Source organism: Gopherus evgoodei, chromosome 6, assembly GCF_007399415.2.
Source record: "Gopherus evgoodei ecotype Sinaloan lineage chromosome 6, rGopEvg1_v1.p, whole genome shotgun sequence".
Classification (NCBI taxonomy): domain Eukaryota; kingdom Metazoa; phylum Chordata; order Testudines; family Testudinidae; genus Gopherus; species Gopherus evgoodei.
Window position 1 is genome coordinate 107,424,671 of NC_044327.1, and position 19,139 is coordinate 107,443,809.

Below are 19,139 nucleotides of genomic sequence, written 5' to 3' on the forward strand. Positions count from 1 at the left end.
CAAAACTTGACCAAAACATTTGCTGAGGTTCACAAACACTGTCTCTTCGCATAGGAGATGGAGGAAGCTATGGTTTTCATACAAAGCCAGACAAAACTCAGTAGGTTCTGATGAACGTAGTTTTCAGTTTCCAGATTCTCTCAAAGGAAAATTGAACAGATGAGAGCTACATGAGTTGAAATGTAAAAGTGAGTTTTGCCGAATCCTGTGCAAACTGAAACTGCCACATTTTGCACAGTTCTCAAGGCAGTGCCTTTCCTTTGAATAGGGTGTCTGGTGATATAAATCTACAACTTGTTTGCTTATTTATTGGAGATATGGTTTAAGAAGCTATTTTCATAATTATTTCTGTGAGCCAGATTGCTTTTTTTTCTCAATATCTTCTGTCATTTTTCAGTTATTTAAATGTGCGCAAAGTATTTTAACTGCATATAAATATTGTATGTGAAAAAAATAAAAAATCTGAGCATTGCAAACATCTTTAGGGTGAGCAAAGGAAAAAGACTAATTTTCTTTTATTTTGTGATTGGGTTTCTGTTATAACCCACTGAGAGGCACAATGTTGATTTCCTCTTGGAAACCCTGAGTCAAGCACACATAAAATGCCACAAGGGTTTCATTTATATAAATAGTACTGAAAACAAGTGTTTCAATGTATTTAAGAAAAAAGTATCTATAAATATAACTATGTTGTATCTTGAGCTTATTGGCATTGTTAAAATGTTTGCTTAGCATCAGTTGTGTCCTATTTGTTGTTTGGGTGCTGGAAAATAAAAGCAAAGCAAAAAAGTCCTCTGCAAAGATAGGGTAATAAACAAATTATGTAGTTTCTCCATTAAGGTGGGGGAGGGAAGGGATCTTTCTACTCTTAGCTAAATGCACAAAAAAACCTTGTCGGATAAATGACATTTTCATTCAGCTTTTAATCTCCTTCCCAATAAAGAAGAACAGAATTTAATGGCAAGGGCTGTGGATAAACAAACTGCTTTAAGTGTTGTTGGGGAGGTAATAGAGTAACATGTTCAGTTTGCTAGGCTGTGATGGACAAAAATCTTAATCCTGCCATCCTAACAGGCAGAGTTTCCATTGTTGCTCTTGTAGGATGCTTGTCAAAAAACCAAACAAACCAGAAAAGAAGTGTGCGATACAACTGGATCATTTTAGGGCTTGTCTACACAGGGAGTTATTTCAGAATAACGTTTCCCAATTAACTTCATGTGTGGATGCTTATATTCCAGCATGAGTGTCTTATTCCACAATAGCTTAATCCAGACAGCCCTCTTATTCCAGAATAAGAGCAACTACCCATGGAATTAATCAGGAATGATTAATCTGCTTTAACTTCTCACTTTCACTTACTCTGTATTAATTTTCATGTGTAGACAAGTCCTTAGAGCCCAATCTCGCCATCTGTATGGAGGCAAAATTGACTTGAACATTAAATTTGTCTGCTTAAGAACTCCAGAATTGGGTCCTAGTACTTTCCATTGTTTGGCATACACTGCTTTGGTTTTTCTGCACACATACCACATGGAATCCTATATGGGAAATAATGACTGTAATCTACTCATAAGAGCAAAAACCCCACCTAAGATACTGGGCATCATAATTTTTCCATCTGTTGCATTTTCACTGTCTTTTGGAGCTAGCAATGTTAATTCGTGAGCTACCATCACATTGTCTTTTTTCTCCTCTTATACACATTTAACCACTTGTGTCTCTAGTCTAGTGTGTACGTGTCAAGTAATATGAATCTTTCGGGTGTTATGACACAGCTACTTAATGTTTTCTTTCAGTCAGATCTGCAAAAATTACCTATCACAACAGAGCACCACATAAATTAAAGAGCTTAAAGGCACCAGATGCTCAGCTGGTGTAAATCGGTATAGCTCCAATCATTTTTTGGGGCTATCTTGATTTACACCTCATGAGGATTTGGCCCACTGATTTCATACCAGTATACTCATTGGCTTCAGTGAAGTTATTTCTGACTTATACCAGTGTAAGTGAGATCAGAATCAGCCCAAAGGGTCCAAAATCTGTTCAGTTTTCATCAGTGAACCCCCCATTGAAGCCAACTGAAGTATCAATAGTAATGAAATCAATGATATTGCAGCTGGTGTAACTGTAAGTAGAATTTGCCAAGGTATTTTATAGATGTAATTTACACATACATTCTGCCATTTAAAATGATCATAGTGTTCATCTGTGTAAAAGTATGTACAATATGTGTGCGTACCTCCTGAGTGCAGAGTCAAATCCTACTGTTAAAACAACTCTATTGGCTGCAGATGAGTTACTGCAGATTTACAATGGCGTAATCAGGAGCAGAAATTGACCAGTGTGTGGTACATGATATGAAGGGAAATAAAAAGTTCCGAAGACTAGCTGAGAAATATAAAAACAGAGAAGTCTACTGAGAACATATCTTTAGTGGTTTTCATTCTGAATGCAATGCATGGAGTGATGAGCATTGCCATCAGAATGGGCTATATGCAGATTCAAGAGTTCAGCTAACAACATTTTAGACCGCTAAACTCCTTTTCTGTGAAGCAAAAGCTAATAGTTTATGTGATGTGTTTGCCATATTTCACTGGTAGCTTCTGTGTTATATACAGTTGTCAACATTGTTCTGAATTGTACGTTTGCCCATGGACAGGGATAAAATATGCTGTAGAGTATGTAAAATGTATTGATGAGTTTCTTGAAGTTAAGTGATTTTTCTCTATTATTATTTATTTGTTTATTACTGTGCTACTGTTTTATAGGTACTGGCTACGTGTGTGTGTGTATGTATGCGTGTGTGTGGGGGGGGGGTTGTGTATAAAATGTGAGAAAGAACTTATCCTAAAGGAAAAGGACAGTCATGGTACCTGCCTTAATGTAGCTACATTATTTTGTTAAGCCCCATCGTTATGAGTTCAGATTTCAAAACAAGTTGTGTGGTTTCTGAATGCTTTTTCTTGATCTGGGTTGTTTTACTTTTTAGAGGGAGTTAAACTTGAACTTACTTGGCGCTCATTTAAAAGCTGATAAGGATTAGCACATTTTTATGATCAAATTAACTATACACAAATTCAAGACCTAGTGTGATGTATGTTGGCCAGATCATTCCCTCAGATATACACTCACAGCTCTTATTTATATCAGGGGGAATTGGACACGTCTAATGGAGAGCATATAATTTGCACTGTATTTTAGTGTAGCTATGACACTAAGGGCAAAATTTTCCAAGGTACTTCAGCAGTGGGTGGGGAAATACCTGGGTGCTGGATAATACTGAGATAGTCCTCTGGTGGAATATGACTGTGAGTTCACAGTTTGAAACCTGCCCCGGGATCAGGGTTCATTCCACATGTTGAAGAGGGAGGTTAGGGACAAGTAGGTACTCAGGCCAGTCCTGCTCATTAACATCATTCTGCTGTCTTGAGTGATTACAACTTTCACTAAGAAGGGATGTAACGTCCAACAGGCCAGAGTTGAAAGGCTTTATGCTCTAAGAAAGAAGGGGAGCGTCAGTACTTTCTGCTACACAGAAATATGATGAATCAGCCAACCATGTCTGCTCACCAATCAAATACAGTTTCCCCTTTCTGTTTCTGCCTGCAGCACCTCTCCTTGATGTTAAGGGTGAGTGTGTCCCCAACACCCAATATGTGACACAAGGCAGGTCCAACTCCAAATCTGCCCAGCCAGACAGCTGTGTGCTGGCCTGCTCAGTCAGAGGATACACAGCCATTGGTGGGGTGGGGAGCTTCAGAGTCAAACCTGCTTAAGTAACATAACAGGTTTGGGGTGTTGAGGTGAAACCCAGTGAGAATCCACCCTGCTGGTTGGGGAAGAAGCAGCCGCAGTGCTTAATTTGTGCCAGGGCTGAGCCCCAGGACCTCTAGGCTTGCCACATCAGTTATGAAAGTAAATCATTGCTTGAGCCCCAGCACCTCGGGGTTTGGCAGTTCATAGCTCCAGCACTTCTGGGCTTGCTGCATCCGTTATGAAAGTAAAAAAATTGCTTGAGTCCCAGCACCTCTTTCATTACAAATTAAGCACTGAGCTGAAGTGCTGTTTACCTAATTTCAGCACTCTTCTGCAAGCTCTCTACCCTCTGTCCATCATCCCTCCCCTCCCTTCATTGTGCACTAATATGCCTTACCCTACTCTCAACCTCATCTCCCTCCCAGCATCACTAGCAGAGGTGAACAAACCCACATCCATGCTGGATATGGAAAGGTTGCTGGTTTCAATGCACAGCTTCCAGCTTTGTTCAAGAACTTCCATGAAGGGACACAGGGCTAGGAGAAGGCAGAGAGAGATCTATGTCTCCTGTCACAGGCAGGTTTCCCCCACCTCCACCACCCAGTCCCCATGCATACCCACACGCTTGATCTGTTAGGTACACCCTTCCTTGGTTGAAGATAATTTAGCCCTAAACTCTGTAACTCCACATTTAAATCTCAAATGAAAAACTAACTAGTAAATGTATCCGTGGGGGCAATCCTATGCTAGCAACGAGATGGAATAGAGCCCGTAGGCCTCAATCCTGCAGTTGGAGCTGCATGGGCAAGCTTTTTTCACTCATGCAGAGTCCCACCAAAGTCAGTTGGATCTGCAAAGATATCTAGAGTCTGTGACTTGTGTTTACATTAACAAATCTGTTTTGATTAGTGTTACACCACTTTGGAAGCTGGGATACATAAAGCAGAATGCACTAGTTTTAAGTGTCATAAAAATTGGGGGAAAATGTAGTTGAAGATAAATCCATGGCAGGTGTTGGGTTATTGAGTGCCTTGGAGATGAGTAGTTTTAGAAGCGTGCAAGGTAGTTATTCTGACTATATCGCCATACTGCCTCTGACACTATTAAAATTCTCTTTCTACAAGCCTTACTATTCCAAATGATTGCTAATGCATTGGAATGACATTATTCTGTTTTGTGAGATGTGGGTGTGTCACACTGGTGACATATAGCTCCTTGTGCATTGTGCACCAGCGGTTCACAGGGCTGTACCTTCTCTTTTTAGGATCTAGTCAATGGTACTTTAATAAATGTTGTGTAAAAAAATTGCCTATGGTTCTGTATAGCAAATGTGATTTTTTTATGACAAGAATGTGTATTTAATGTAAAAAGCATAAAACCCAGTTTCTTTGTATTCAGTGAAATGTCTAATAAAGCCCTGGTACCCATACGCTTATGCTGTGGTTTCATTGCAGTTCACAAGTTCAGTGTCTAGATGCAACAAAGAACTTCCAGAAAGAACTGACCAAAGACATTATACAATGGAACCTTCTTCAGGGCACTTCTGTGAAATGGGTTAGAGCCCATTCTGGCTCACCTCAGTGGGTAAGCCTTGTCCTCCCCATATACACCTGTGTGGAGAAGGTGGGTTGCTGGAATTCATTACACTCCCTGACTAAAAGCACTGTGGGCTTTCCTGTTTGTCTCATGCTCACCAATAAAAAAGATTCTGCAGACTTGTATTGCCAGGACAAAAGGGTTAAATCTCTGAGCAGGTGCTTTTGCTCACAGAAACTAGTGAGGGAATGAGAGAGGCTCCAGGTGCAGATGGTTCATTGTTAGGAGGATAAAAGCAGTGGATTAGGAGTTATCACCTCTCTGTTTGCTGGAATTTCTCAAAGTCTGTGTGAGAGACCATAACTCCAAGAGTCAGTATTTCTACGCTATGTCTTCACTCTAGAGAGGGAATGAACTACTGGATTATTTTCCTAATTACAAAAGGGGGCAGTTGTTTTCATGGCTACTCTAGTAAAAGGAACATCAGGCCAGGCCAGCTTGGACCTGCTGTTTCAACAGCTCCCTTAGCTCACTATAAATGTGGGAAGTGTGTATGTCTCTGTTCAAGAATAATATACTAGTCTGATGGCGGCATGAGAGAGCTTGGCTATCAGAGAAACCTTAAAAAATACTTATATTATTGTAAGGTTAATATCGGAGGAGTAGTTCTCAGGCAGATGTTAGAAATTCCAGAAGATAATGTATTAGGTCACTAGACAAAATAGCTGGGGGATTTTTTTTAGCTAGATTGGAGAGCTCAATTAAAACACAACTCCTGTCTAGTGTGAGACATCAACCAGAAATGGCTTTTCTAGAAATAACATGACTGTGGTGAGCAGCTCAGTACAGGAATCAAGGCAGATAAACAAGTTACCTGCTCCTCAGCCTTCCAGCTGCAGTCTCAGGCTTTTTAATTTTTTTTTCACAGCAACTGGAAATGTTGGGGGGGAAATCTTTGCAGGGGGGTGAGGCTGGTATCAAACACTCAGCACAGTCCTCCTCCTTTGCTCTTTCTTTTCCAACAGAGAGACAAGGTGAAATTCTGGTGCCATGCAAAAGGCCTGTTGACTTCAGTGGGGCCAGACTTCTAGTCACAGAGTTTGGGGGAAAGCTGCGAGAGTGAGTGTGCTGAGCAGTGAGTAATGGTAGAATCTCAGTTACCCTCCTACCTAACCACTCAGCTTCTAGTCCACTCTTCTGGTTTTTGGTAGCAAGACCTGGCTGGCCCAGCAAGAGAGGAAGCTGGGGGAAGCCAGGCTGGAGAGGGGGGGCAGAGGTTTTTTAAAACAGGAGAAAGGAGGTAGCCAGACTTCAAGCGAGACCAGAATGAGATTCCAAGGATGACACTGAAAGGGAAGGGGGGTCAATGAGACCTTGGTAAGGAGGAATTGAGAAAGATGGGGCATAGGGAAAATGTTGAGGTAGGGGAGGTCAAAAGAAAAAAGGGAACTTCAGAACAAGAGAGGCCCTTGGTTCCCACCAGAAGAGTTTCTCCTGAAGGTGCCACACCAGTGACTGGGTCTGCTATCTGCTCCATGAAGAAGAAGTGCACATTTAAAATGACCCTGTTTCTCTCAGGCAGTGAGTACTGCATTGTTCAGTCACAAACAGTTCAGATTCAAATCAAGGCTGCTTTAAATTACTGATGCGGCTTGTACTGGACAACGAGCACAGTTTTAATTAGTGCACATCAGCAAAATATATTCCATTTCCTCTCTCCCACATTGTGTATGCAGTCAAGAAATCTTAGTATTTGTTACTGAAGCCATTGTTCTCTCCAAATCACTTCCCATTATGTATATTAATAGCCAAGCAGAATCACCTTTCCATGCCTTCTAGAAAGCTTTAAAAAAAAACTACGTATTTGCGGTCAAACACGAGAGAACTGGATCTTTGTTCTATTGCTGTCAGTTGTGCTTTAGGTACAATACCCAGGAAGTGGTAGGAGAAAATGCTGTTTTGGAACACAAAAGAGCATTATTATAATCATACTTCCATCCCATTGGTTGAGCCTCTCTGGCTTTACTTTTCTGGTTGCATAGAGCAAAGATGAAATAAACTCATATCCCTGAGCTCAAATCTAGAAGGATTATGCACTATTCTGACATGAGCCTGAATAATCTCATAGATAAAGTAAACTTTTTATCTCTGAGAAGAGGATTATTTCCTAGACTCTGACAAATTCTAATGTTACACTGGAGTAAAGCCAAATTTTGATGGGCCTACTCTAGATCTACACAAATATAAATGACATCAGAATTTGCCCTTTCTGGTGCTACACTATTCAATACACAAAGCCCAGAACAAAATGAAAATGATTTTCTCTCAGTCACTTGGGGAAAAAATACTAGAAGAAAAGACAAATTTTAACGGGGTCAAAAATATGGGTGAATCATTTAAGATATAAATTATAAAATATGTAGTGTAAAAACCCAGTTCTGACTTAGAACTGAAGATAGCCATTGTATAGCATCCCTTTCTGTTACAGAGCTACCTGTCTGTTTAACCACGTGAGGGCAAAATTCTAGTCAATTACCGTATTCTTCCAAGTAGCTAGTTCCAGTGCTATTAATGACCTTGTCATACAAGCCATCTAACCCTGTCATCCCCTTTTAACTACTTCCCACCCAATCTGAGTTAGTCTCTGTCTGGTCTTAGAATACAGTAGTAGCACCCAGATGTGTGCTAACCACACTGTAGAATAAATAAGGGGCTGTGGCCTCTTTTTCCCCCAGAGATTTTGGCTACCCATACAATCTATTTAAATCAATGGGTAATTAGCACATTTAAAAATCATCCCTGGAAAATTCAATCTTATATTATATGTGACACTATGCATAAGGGTGAAAGGATGAGGAAATCTATGAGACTGGCAGTTAAACAAATCACACAAAATCAGTTATTCAGTTTAGGCATATGCATAATCTGACAGTGCAGTTTTTGAAGAAATATAGTCATTGATTCACCCTATGGCTATGATGGAAGAAGCTATTCTTAAGCAGAGGACTGAATGAAGAGATACATTCGTGGCACACCAGAATGGGGCAGGGACTCCAAATATAGTGCTGGCATGCCCAAACAAAACCTAAATAACAACAACAACAAAAACCACACAGATACCATTGTATGAGAAGTGAATGAAAGGTGCATCAAGACTACCATTGTTGCTGCGAGTCCTACATGTATAACAGGCACCATGTGAAAAAATGAGATGTTCCTGGGCAGCAGTTCACCATCTTACTGGTCTTACATTTGACATACAAGGTCTTCTCTCCTGTAAGGTAGATTTGTTTTGAGAATAAGCCCCTTTCCCAGCCTATCTTGTACCAAAGAAAAAATAGCCCACAGATGATGGTGATACTACAGAGAGAGCTTCAGCATTGCTGAGCCAGACCTTTAGTTCATTGAACCAAATGTAGTAAAGTAGCAGACAGCCAAACAACAGTTATGCTGGTTTTAAGCATTTATTAAGGCAGGTTCTCACTGACAGCTCTGGTTTTACCAGTTCTAAATCATATGTTAGTACAAAATATGCCTCAGAGCTTCACAGCCCAGCTGCACATAGTTTGTGTGGAGAAGCCTCTGTGGAGGCCTAGGAAAGAAGGAGCATCCCCCAGAGACATGACATCTTCTCTCACCATCACTTCCTCCCCTCAACGCACCTTCGGCTCCATTTTACTCTTTTTGTTCTCCCCTTCACACCACCCAACAAATGGGAGCATAGAACTCTAACTGACTTGCCCCTAAGGCTACAGACAGAATGTTGTCGGATGCAGTTCTGCTTAAAATTCAGTGGCATGACCAGGATTAAGAGTTGCTGGTCTCCAGAGTGCACTTGGACCACAGCTCTGACTGCATGTATAGTAGCCTTCAGGCTATTCTACTGCTCCTCTGGAGAACTGGGGGGAGGGATAGCTCAGGGGTTTGAGCATTGGCCTACTAAACCTAGGGTTGTGAGTTCAATCCCTGAGGGGGCCACTAAGGGAACTGGGGTAAAAATCTGGGGATGGTCCTGCTTGGAGCAGGGGGTTGGACTAGCTGACCTCCTGAGGTCCCTTCTAACCCTAATAGTCTATGATTCTATGAACTGTGGAAAAGAGACAAATAAGAACTATGGAATGGAAGATAAGTGTCCAAGCCAATCATTCCAGCCAACTGTTGGGCAGGCTTTTGGCTGGTGTAAATCAGCATAGCTTTAGTTACATCAATGGAGCGATGCCAGTTTACATCGGCTGAAGATCTGTATGTCCATGACATACAAATGCAGAAGTTAAATAAAAATGTAAACTACTCTTTCTTGACTGTTGCAGCATAACACTACTTTAGTGTTTCAAAATCCACAACCTCAGCACACAAGAACTGAGAGAGAGAAAGCAGGCTGCTCCCTGAGGCAAAGAGGCACTGCTCCTCCCACCTGGCTCTTTGCTGCTTAGATCCAGATTACACACTTCTCTATAGCACTCCCTAGCCTGCAAACAGAAAACCCCTGAAGATTTAAAGTGTCAGTTTACAATCATAATAAGGTTTAAATACACAATAGAGTTGTCCCTGTAGAGTCTGCACTTATTAATCCCAATGGAAGAATGGATTTTTGACGGGCAGATACAGATGATATTATATAAAATTACATGAGAGAAATTTATGAAATTTCAGATAAATTCTCTTATTCAGATACCAAAATATTAAAGTTTCAAAAACACACCAAATACTTACAGTATTTTATTTTTGCTTACATATAGAAGAAACAGCAAAGAATCCTGTGGCACCTTATAGACTAACAGACGTTTTGGAGCATGAGCTTTCGTGGGTGAATACCCACTTCTTCAGATGCATCTGAAGAAGTGGGTATTCACCCACGAAAGCTCATGCTCCAAAACGTCTGTTAGTCTATAAGGTGCCACAGGATTCTTTGCTGCTTTTACAGATCCAGACTAACACGGCTACCCCTCTGATATAGAAGAAAGGAGATCTGGATTCTGAGGTTTTAATAAGGAAATCATACAAAACAAAGAAGCAGCCCATATATTGTTGCTGCAGTTGAAATGTAGACACTGGACCTTGCATTATTAGGTGTAAGGCCTTTTCAAATTTATATCCATTTCCATTCTACTTATAAATACTTTCAGACATATTTAAGAACAAGATCTTTGCCAAAGGAAAATCTAAATGAGATCTATGGCCACAGATGGGGATGTGTCCTTTGCTTTATGACTTTATTGAAAATATGCTATGTGCAGCTGCTATGCTGGGAGGCAAGGAGAAAAGACCTCCTGGACAAAGGGGCTAGGAAAAGTTGTCCTAGGACCGCAACTTTCCAACTCTAAATCTGTGGATAACTTTTAATTGGAGATTCTCTCAGGGACTTTCTAACCTCCAGCTCCCCACCATCCCTCAGTCTATTCTCTTGGTCTGTGCACTGCCAAAAAGAGCTCTGTGCACCATTGTAGTAGGAAGTAATGAGGCCTCTTGGCACTAACATAATGACAATAGTAAAACCAGCTTTGGCAGTGGAATGGGCTAAGTGACTTCATAGGTCTTTGTTCTATGTCTAAGTTTTATGATTCTACACAGGGGAAGCCACTAGCTAAGAGAAGGAGGAGCAGGAACCCAAAACTATTACTCCACATGCTGTTATTCCTCAGATTACTGCACATGGTCATGCCCTGCACACACTGACCTTTCAAATGCAAAATGAATGACTGGGTCTCCACTGCCTTGCACCTTGTATGACCATTTACAGACAGGGCCAGTCCTAGAGCAAATGATGCCCCAGGCAAGGAGCATCTTTGGTACCGCCCTCTCCCCCTCCTTTTGTTAAACTTTTGAATATCTTATTTTTTATTGCATTTGTAGCCCATTTCATTACTTTGATGCATGATTTGCATGCATGATTTATCCTGTCATTTAAGATGGTACATTTGCACACTAGGATCTGTACATCTGTATTTATTCATGCACAGCACTCTGAGTCCAGCACCCCCCAAAACTGGTATCCCAGGCGGTCACCTGGGTTGCCTGCCCCTAAATCTGGCCCTATCTGAGGATATGCAAAGTGCATGACAAATGCTAAAATGCAGCTCTTTCTAAGATTAGATACTCTGCACCTCTGGAGACTCACATACCCACCTTTCAGGGAGGAAAAACCTGCCACACCAAAAAGATACACTGGGAAGGTACAATACTCTTATCAGTTTGTAAGCCTTCCAATTGCTCTTCAATAGCAGTTACCTTCTGCAGCATTGTTATAGCTGTGTTAGTCCCGGGATATTAGTGAGATGAGGTGGATGGGGAATACAGTATCTTTTACTGGCCCAACTTCTGTTGGTGAGGGAGACAAGCTTCTGAGCTTGCACAACTCTGTGCAAACTTGAAAGTTTGCCTCTTTCACCAAACGTTGAAAAATAAAAGATATTACCTCGCCCCACTGTTATCTTTGGCTGATTGAGTCTGGGAATTTTGCTATTCCATCTACACTATGGCATTTTGAATCACATTAGTTGCATCTTTTAGGGGAATGATCTTTTCTAAAAAATTTGTTTTTCATTTGGAGGTGCAGTCGGCTGTTCTCTATGGATAACATCTACTCCGTAGCTCCTAGGACTGTCAGGCTATTAGCAAGGATCTACAAGGCACACAGACACCTTAATACTGCAGCTGTATATCTAAGTGGAGCTAAGGCACACTGTCCATTGAACAGCACCTGTAAGCTACTCATGCAGAGTTTGCAGTAATCCTGCTGCTTAGGGGGTGACAGACTACATAGTTTTTTGGTATTGCATTTTTAAATATTTTCTGAAGATTAGAAGACAGATATAACCCTTTTGGAAACTAGCAAACCTCCAGGTGACTCAGATTTGGGACCTATCCAAATTCAAGGTATTCCGGGCCACATTCTTGGCTAGTTTAAATCAATGTAGTTCCATTTTAGTTATTGGAGGTACACTATTTACACCAACTCCATATCAGGCCCTCATGTTGCTGTTACCAGTGCTCTCTTGAAGCAAAGCCCTGAATCCAAACTCTAGGATGCTCAAAATCAGGATGTGGCTTTGAAATTTGCCATTCAAGCCCACCTCTAGTCCCATTCTAATAAGAGATGCCTTCCACCTCTTCTAGCCAAAAGCACAACCCAGTGCTCTTTTCTGAAACTGGCACCAATACTATCTTATGATTCAGCTGGCAAGAAACTGCTAATAAAAATGATGCCCATTCCTTCTTATCCCTGTGCCTCTAGCCCAGTTCTCAGAGACTTAGCAATTACCAGACAAATAATCCATCCAATCCAGTGTCCTGTTTGTGACAGTGGTCAGAAGGAAATGATTCAGAGGAAAGTGCAAGAAATCTTGCGGTGGACAATTATGGAATAATTGGCTCATAGAGAAGTCTCTTCCCAACAGTCACTTCATTTTCAAACCCAGATCCCCTTCACATGCAAATCATGGAGGAAAAGAAAATTCTAGAAATGGGCTCATGTCTATAAAATCCAAATCTGGATTTTGCAGCCCCAAACCTCGGAAGGGTTCAGAGGCAGGATGTTGGTTTGGGCCTGTCTCTGGAACTTTCTTTTACCAAACAGCTCAAGTACCAATACATGAGATACTGCCCCAAAAAGGCAGACACTGAATCTGCAGCCCAGTAGACTGCCTATGATAGAAGTTACTTCAGTTTCTTCAATCAGTCAAGCTTGGGCTTGTAATACTTTCCACAGCTTCATATTTAAATTGAGATGAAAACTTTAAATTGTCAAGCTTGGCAAGCTATAAAAGAACCTGCACTAAAAAGCCAAATGCATGCAGTGCTAAATCCACTTAGATTTTTTAACCCATAATTTTATGTTATTTATTTTCTTTTAACTACTCATGTAAGGGTTGATGTGACTGTTTCCATTGCCTGCCATTGGTACAGGTGATGGGGCTTGCTCTTTGACAATGTGCTACTCAATTCAGTCTTTTTATGACTCAAAAAGTATATTGTTATGCAACACAGTAATTTATATTGCATCATTGATTCAAACAATCTCTGGGTGAATTAGGCCTGGTAAGGAACAGTGAAGTTGAACTAATAAAACTGCAGTGCTAGCTCCTCCTTGTCATAGCACAGATGATGGTGCTGCATGCAAATCAGATACCTGAATGTTGCTAACAATGTTCTGCTGCAACTAAATTAATTAAAACCCAGGTTTTATAGTTCTTGCCAAGGATTAGAAACAGACTGTTTGGTGTTCACCTTCATAAATCCCCAGTCAGTGCAATTAGGCTGCAAGTAATATTTAAACATTTAACCAATATTTTAGTAGCACTTCTTCAGCATTCTTGCTATGTGTGAGGCGGAAGAGAGTAAAACCAGCATGCCAAACTGCGTATATAGATATAGATATATAATTAGTCACTTACTGATATTGGTGTTAAATAATGTTTACTGTGGTATATTTGTGACACTGTTGAATATATCACACTAGAGCCATAATACACGGTTGTTAAGGCTCATCTTTTTCTTTCTCTGCATAAACAATTGTATCTGTACCAGTATAAATACACTGCTGTAGAATCCAGGCACCAACTTTCAACAGTTTCATTCCTGTTATTAACAAAAGATCCCTGGAAATCTGGTTCTAGGTCTCCACATGTTCTAATCAGATAGTGAGAGCTCTGGAAGTGAGATGTCTGTACACCCCGCCGCTATGATATATCCCCTGGGATGGGTGTAATTAGATAGCATACACTCTGGATAAGTAATTTCTTTTCATACAGTTGATCCTGCGTTTCCTCAGCTGTCCGTGTTCTTCCATGAGAAAATTAGAGTTTTCTTTGGAAATTCAAAACGTGAACTCCCAACTCTGATCAGGGTAGCAGATTCTTAGCTCACTCACTCATCTGGAAAAAAGAGTAAACTCACTGTAGCAACATCTAAAACCGAATTTTTTAGACACCTCTCTAAAGAGCAATTAAACATGCTTCATATGATGGTCTAAGCTTATAAAAGATGCCCTTATTTGGTGTCACATCCCTTTTTTCATACTGAAAATTTCAGCTCTTATCAGCTCACTGTTTTCTTCATCCAGGTCTTCTGTTGTAATCATCTAAAGAGAAACATCTCACTTGACTTGCTTTTACTGGAAGGAAAGAAAGAAAGAAAGCAGAATCAGGCACAGTCCTTGCAAAAATATCACAACTATTTCAAAATGAAGAGCTCACCACTCTTCTTAAAAATGTTCTGTATTTGACCTTGCCATGAGGTTTGACTTTTTAAAAATTTGATGGCCAAAGGAATGGGCTGATAATTTATGGAGATGGAACAAGCCAGTCCTTTTGTATTTTAATCATACAGCACAATTCCTACAGTGCACAGGGACTACAAATAAGTAGCTATTCTCCCTCTTGTTAAGAGCACAAAATTTAAACCATAATGTCACTTGGCCATAATGATTTAAATTCCCTTTAATTAAATGAGAGGGTATTCTTCAGGAGACACTAAATGACCCTCTTGAGTGGGGTGAATGGGGGCAAAATGGGAAAACAAATCTGTGAGCCTTGCTGTAGTTGATTTTTAATTTGCTTTCGCAGGCACCCTGTGACCTAGTTTCCAGAGTGCTAAATTCAGCTTCCTTTACATGGTTTGCTATCATTAACAGTATTAGAAAAGCTCCCACTAGGATTATCTTTACAAGGCAAAGGCTATACAAAACAGATAATACACGTAATGTACAGCTGATCCAGCAGCTTGGAGACATCTGCTTGCAGCCACCCAGCCCCACCATGTCTGAACATGTGTCACAATGTCAGTATGTATCTGCTGGCTAGTTTCTTGTCTCAGCCCTCGTCCAGACTAACCCGCGGCATCGGCGGGTTAAAATCGATTGCTCGGGGGTCGATCTATCGCGTCTAGTCTGGACGCGATGTATCGATCCCCGAGCGTGCTTACATCGATTCCGGAACTCCATCAACCCGAACGGAGTTCCGGAATCGACACAGAGACCCGCGGACATCGATGCAGCGCCGTCCAGACGGGTGAGTACCTCGATTTTAGAAATTCGACTTCAGCTACGTTATTCCCGTAGCTGAAGTTGCGTATCTAAAATCGATTTTAATATCTAGTCTGGACGTGGCCTCAGTGTTGCGGTATGTGGAATCTGGGTTAATCTTAGGAAGAGGTTTGCTGGGAATAGGTTATTTGCATTAGAGTAGTGCCTCTAGCAGTGTTTTTAAATGCGGCCACTGTAGCCACATGTGGCTACCAGGGGATTTTTCTGTGTCCACCACAGCCTCCCGGGCAGAGATGGGAGGGAGGAGTGGGCAAAGCAGCAGCGTCTCCCTTCAGCGCCCTGCTGTTGCTCCTGGCTACCTCTGTGTTTGCTGGCACCACCAACAAGGGATCAATGCCCTGCTCCATGCAGCCTCCTGGGGGCTTCAGACAGTGCCTCTGCAGATGGGGTCAGTGTGTGCACTCAGCAGGCTTCGGGCTTCAGCCCCGGAGCTCTGGCTCTGGGCTTCAGCCCTGGGTAGCTGGGCTTGGAAAAATTGTCACAGCAGCCACCAGCAAGGGCTGGTGTCCGCACTTTGAGGCCCCTCAAAAAATTGTTCTGAGAACCCCTGCTCTAAGCCACACCTAAGAGCAGCGCTCTAGTGTGCTAGGTGCTGCACATGGGCAGGGTAAGAGTCCCGCTCTTGAAAAGGTTTCAGTGTAACAAGACAAGACAGACAAAGCGTAGGCGAAAAAAAGTACCATTAGCCCCCTTTCACGGGTGGGAAAGTAAGACACAGAAAGACTAAGGGTACGTCTACGCTGGAATAAAAGACTTTCAGCACAGCTGAGAGCTGCTTCGCCTCGTGGGGCTCAGGCTGCAGGGCTAAAAATTGCTGTGTTGACATTCAGGCTTGGGCTGGAGCTCTCCCCCTTCTAGCCCAAGCCTCAATGATTACATAGCAGTTTTACAGCCCTGCAGCCTGAGCCCTTTGAGCCTGAGACTAGCCACAGGTGTTTAATTGCTGTGCAGACGTACCATAAGTGACTTGCCAAAGGTCATTCAGGAAGGTTGTGACAGAACCAAGAAATGAACCCCAAGTCTCCTGACATTAAGTGCAATGCCTCAGCCACAAGGCCACTCTTCCTCCATGACCAGGGTGGAGGGAGCCTCCTGATTCCATGGGCGCATTATACTAAACTGTTGAGAGGGCACCAATTACCCTCAGCAGAATCCTCCGCCCTAGCACCACAACCCTAATCCTGACCTGGTGTGGAGGGTGGAGAGGTGCTGGTGACTGAACACACCTCAGAGTGCACATACAGCATGTTCTGTGATGCTAGGCCCAGCTCCCATTCTGGGCACTGCAACCAGATGCAGGAGATTACAGCACCACTAAGGTTTGGCCTGGCCACCACTCCGTGAGTGGCACTGAAACCCCCTGCACCAGATTGCAACATCCAAAATGGGGAGCCAGGCCCAGCCCCATGGGACTGGAGCTGCTGCTTTAGGGCAATCAGACAAAACCTGAGTGGCGCTGACTGTATGTGCTAGGTTTCAATGTCCAGAGTGTGAGCTGGGCCCTGCCCCATGGGACAGGAGCTCTTGCTATGAGATGAATGCAGTGTGGTCTCACTCTCCAAACTGCACCCCTGCTCCAGGGTTTCCCCTCTGCATCAGGCCAGGAGAAGTGTATGTTTGGCTGGCTTTGCACCATTCATGATTTCTTTGGGTGCAACTGAACCCAGGAAGTGCTGCTAAAGCTGCCACTGCTCTGCACCCATCATTTGTGTGTCTCTAACAATTGGCTTCCAAAATCATTCTGAATTTCATATTATGTGCATTGATGTACATCACTAATGCCTTGTATGTCAAAAGCAATGTATATAACCCACAATTTGCTTTTTCTGGACAAGAAAGTGTGAATTTGCACTCTCTCTCTCACACACATAGCAGCAGTTGCACATACACACAAACACCTCATTTGCATGTCCCATTTTCATACTTAAATCACATAACTGCAGGTGCAAATCAGTTAAAGGCTCACACGTCCGTGGCCAGTTGTGCGTGTAACTGGGCACTAGTATATGCAAATATCAAATTTGTGCATGAAAATTAGGTGTGCAAAAATTACATCTGAAAACCCGGCCTTCAGTATGCAAGTGAACTTCAGTGCAGAAATATGGTATCCCTGGAGAACAGGGTATAGCCAGCAAAATCAGCTGTGCCCCATCTGGCTCTTGCATAAAATTGTCTGAGACATGAAGAATGGCATATTTTTCACAGTCAAAGGCAAGCTATGGAAAACTTTCACTGAGGATGACAAGGCAACTCAGCCTGTCCCATCTCACTATGGCACTAAAGGATGTGACAGAGTCAAAGTCAGCTCAGAGCTGTCAGCACAACTGCCTTAGGAGTCTGCCTCCTTTCCACAACTCCCTATGTGGAGACTGATTCAGCAGCAGGCACTTACAGCGCTGCTGAGAGAGAGGAAGGGAGAGATGGAGAGTGAGGTTTGTTCCTTTTAATTGAAAATGGAAGGTGTTGTCTTACATCAAAAATATATAAATGTGTATAACGTATGTATAAAATAACACTAGTCTGTGCCAAATTCATCCCTCGTATAGCTCCATTGGCTTCAGCTGAGTTATACCTGGGATGGCTTTAGCCCAATAAGACAACCTCCCAGAAAACTGTAATAACAGCAAATAGGTGAATATCTAATTCTTAATTAGCATGACAGGGCTCTTGAGGGCAGTTGGAATGCTAATTAGGCTGTCCTTGTCTGCAGAGTTAATCAGGAAGCAATTACCTCTCATTCATCATGTTGATGATGCTGTATAGCTTAATAATTCCCATCCACAACAAATGGGTCCTTGTGTCCAGCGGGTCACTCTTAAAGGTACAATGAATATGATCGCGAGCAGAGTGTGCTGCTTAGGTCTTTATTAGACACAGCGGTGTGGACTGCTGGTTTGAGCATGGGCTGGAGGCCAGAAATACTTGCATTATGCACTAATAAATGACTAACTTTGGCCTTAAGAAAGATACTTAAATTTTCTCCCACCGTTTTCCTTTCGATAAGGCCGGGGTGGTGGAACCAGCATGGTGGGGGGCAAAGGGAATTCTGAGGGAGGGGGAGCTGACCTATCTTTCTGCCCTACACACCACACACCCTATCCTCTAACCCTGAGATGCACCCCCACTCCTGCTGCCTTTGAGCCATTCCTCAACACCACCCTCTAACCCTGAGCCCCACGCTTGACTCAAGTGGCCTCTGAGCCCTGGTTAGGCAGCAAGTAGGAATCAGAGTGATCAGGCTAGGGCTGGGTGCAACTACCTCTGGTGAGAGAGATGCCCTGACCACCTTCTGCTGCCCTTGAAACTGACTTCCTGCCCTGCAGTCAAAGTGAGCTTCTGCTGCCTCTGCTCTAAGGTGCTAAATCACAAGGGCATTGTGATGGTTCTTTGTTGTTTTTTAAAGCACTTTGAAGATGAAAAGTGCTAGGTCAGTGTAGCCCATTGGTCATTGTGTTCAGGGGCGGCTCTGTATTTTGCCGCCCCAAGCACGGCAGTCAGGTGGCTTTCGGCGGCATGCCTGCGGGAGGTTTGCCGGTCCCGCGCCTTCAGCATACCCACTGCCAAATTGCCGCCAAAGCCATGGGACCGGCGGACCTCCCACCAGCAGGCTGCCCACTGTGGCTTGCCGCCCCAGGCACGTGCTTGGTGCGCAGGTGCCTAGAGCCGCCCCTGATTGTGTTACAGGTCTCTCACTGTGCCTGATCTGCTGAGGATGAGAGTCTGTTTACGCCACAGGCAGCCAAGCTGCAGTAGCTCAAGCTTTTAGCTCTGTAGGTCTCAGGTCCAATCCCTGCTGTGTTGGCCA